Here is a 3,602-nt window from a genome sequence, read left to right on the forward strand (position 1 = left end):
TTCAACTGGAGAGAGTTCTCACATTTTCATCCACATCACACTCATACATATGCCTTGTAATTCCATGATAAATTCTATGTCCCATTTTTAACTATGGATGTCAAATACTGAAGACAATGTAAATGTCCAGTAAGAGACAAATGGTTAAAAAATGGCAAGTACTATGACATGTAACATAAAAAAAAAATTGAAATCCAAAATTTCAAATTGAAGGAGATTATTACTGAAATTATATGCAGAAATAAATAATCTTTTCATCTGAATATTATTACATGAGTGGGTGAGTATGTATTATGTACATTTGGTTTTGTTTTTCAGAATACCTACCTATAATAATAAAATCATAAGAAATCAATAAATTACTAACCTATTCTATGAATTAGTTTTGCTAAAAAAATTTTTCTGACTTTGAAAATATAGTATCTATTTCTGATACAGTAGTTTTATTTGGAAATGAGTAGTGGCCTTAAATAAGTCTAACACTAAGTAATTGAAATTGTTACAAGCTACAATGGAGAATGTAAGTTTTTAATAATTTAAGATACAATATGTGATAGAATTTGCTCGTGCTGTAGGTCAATTCAAGTTACTTTCCCAGGCTCCTCTAAGACATTTATTCACTCTCTTTTGCTATGTAAATATTCTAGTAATAACATTATTAAGAAGTTCTGATGTCTACTTCATACTTCATGAAATTTAAGGTCTAATCAAGAAGATAAATTGCAAGTTGATCATTTGTATCTTAACAAATTGTTGCCAAATTAAAGTTAAGTCCCAAACCAAAGCACAGACATATAGCATATATATATGACATATAATACACATATGTATACATGCTCACATATGTACACAGAGATACAAATATATGTAATCTAATATTTCTCAATACAATTCTTTTCTAGCTCAGACTGTTCTTTGCACTCTAGACCTATTGAGGTAGTTACTTCATAGTATTCAGCTGGGATAAATCAGTTGAACTTTAAAATAACCTGATTAAGTATGTACTTTCATCTTTTCCTCAGTTGTATGCCTTCTCTTCTATTGACTGTGTTGAATGGAACTACTATTCACTCTGTCACCCAAACCGAAATACTTATCTTATTACAACCCTAGATAAAATAATAAGTAGGTGAAGAAATGGTTTCATGTCTGCCTCATTATCTTTCTCAAACCTGTCCCTACCTTTTCATTGCATTGGTTATTACTGGTGTCATGGCTGTCTTTCCCTGTTAAGGAATTATCTGAGATAGCCTTCTAACTGGTCTCTTTGCCTCTTATTTGCCTTCACCTAATCCTTTGCTGATATTGCCACCCAGAGCATCTGCCCCTTGAACCTGTACCAGAAGCAAACATAAATAAGCTACATCAAAATATAATTTGACTTTATGAGAAAATGTTCTTGCCAATGTTATACATGACAAAATATTTTTTAAAGAAATATTAACCCTACACTTAATCATGAGAATACCAGAATAAGAGTATGCATATTTATATGAAACATCAAGGTTCTCTTTCATTTATCAAAAACTTCTGATAGCATATATTTCTTAAAAAAAAAACAGATGAAATATGTAAAAGTTTGTTTAAAGGAATGGTACCCATTATGATATCTTCTTTGATATGTTTACACATCCTTTACTTACAAGAGCTGGTTTGAGCTTGGATATTTATTTTTGTTTTATTATTTTAAAATTATAATTTAATTATTATCAATATTTTTATTACTATTACTACTGAGCTGTCCTAAAGACTATATAAGCATTTTCTGTTTAATTTTCACATTAACGTATGTTAATAATAGTTATTTCCATTTAGTTGAGAACAAACATGAAGCTTCAAAAGTTTATGTACTCACCCAAGAATTCAGAGTTAAAAAGTAGAAAAATGGGAAAACAATATAGTTTCTCTGAATCTAAAGTATAGTTTATTAAGACCTCCCTTCTACTATCTCTCAGTTCTTATTTATGTTCCTTATTATTAAATTTAGTTGGTTTTACAGTCATAAGTTATGTAAGTCTTTTCCTCTCAATACCTTATTTTAACATGAAAAAAATAAAACTAGGACTCTCTGCCTAATTGTTCACGTTAGTTGCTCTGTAGCTGCTTCTGGGCTCTAAATGAAATATAACAACAAATATGAAATAAATGGAAATATAACAATTCCTCAGCAATATTACAAAAGTACAATGACTATTAATGTTTAATTCTACCTAGAATTCTAAATCACATGTTGTGTGTTTAAAAAAGAATTGTTTACACTAATAAACAAAAATTTTAAATTGGTAGTTGTTCAAAGGTATGAGCTGGTGATCTGTGATATGAAATGCTGTGGAAAGATCACTTAAGATAACGCAAACTGTAGGCAAACTACTACAACACAGAACAGTCTCAGAGGCAAATTTCACCTGTGTGAGTGACTGGAACCAGGCAATTGGTGGCAATTAGTATAGATTGCCATTTGACCCTTAAGAAAGAAAAGAGGTGATTTGGAGTGGCTCAATGGTCTAGGCTAGGGGTCCTCAAACTTTTTAAACAATGGGCCAGTTCACTGTCCCTCAGACTGATGGAGGGCCAGACTGCGGGCCCTGGGATGAGTCAGCTGCTAAGCAGGACAGGCAGTGGGGGCAAAAACACCTGGCAGGCCAGATAAATGTTCTAGGCGGGCTACATGTGGCCCATGGGCCATAGTTTTAAGGATGCCTGGAAATGGCCATATGATCAAGGAAGGCTTGATTATGCCTGTAAGCAAAGAGGATATTTCCTTTGAAGGAATCAAAGTCAAAATATATGCAGAGAAAAGGGCAGCAGCAAAGTACCTGAAAGAAAAAGCTAAAGAAGAAAATCTGGTATAGCTTAGAAACATAATGAAAGAAATTTTAAAAGGCAGCCTTAATCTTTCTATTGAGAGCAGCAGAATATTAGCTTCTGAACACTGAAAGAAGACCCAAATGAGAAATCACAAATGAAGCACATATGCACAATCTGACTAACTAACTGCAATCATATTTTATATGTGTTTATGTGTTTCACCCAATTCTTATAACATCCCTTTCAGGTAGAGGGGACAGAAAGTATTAGTGTCTATTTAACTGCTAAGGAACAAAGTCAGCAGTGTTAGAAAATCTGCCTATTGGACACAAGTAGAAGTGGAATAACATTCCTAGTCCAGGAAAAATGCCTGGTCCAGTGCCTATTTCAATACAATACACCCCCAACCTACATGGCCCATTAGAAACATAGTGATGCTAGAGAAAGTCACAGCTAGAGGTATGTCCTGCTCAGGCAAAGTAGTTAATGTGCCCTGCACTGTTTACACAAGTCGTTTCCATAATAAATGGTATTTCAGTTTTCTCTCTGGTCACATAAATGAATAAGGGGTGATAATGACATTCTCATTATTTTAGGAACCTATTTGCATTTGTAATGATACAGCTCCTACCAGGCGCCAAAGCCACAGAGACAACTGTCTGAATTAATTAGATTTGTTTGGCTGATTAGATAAAAAATGCAAACATAAACTGCACATCAAACTACTTTAAGATTATTTAATCCTTCTCTTGAAAGGGAAATTGGCTTCTGAAGCTGTCCTTCCTTTAAGCTCA

Source organism: Otolemur garnettii, unplaced genomic scaffold, assembly GCF_000181295.1.
Source record: "Otolemur garnettii isolate 467f Iridium unplaced genomic scaffold, OtoGar3 scaffold00328, whole genome shotgun sequence".
NCBI classification, from domain to species: domain Eukaryota; kingdom Metazoa; phylum Chordata; class Mammalia; order Primates; family Galagidae; genus Otolemur; species Otolemur garnettii.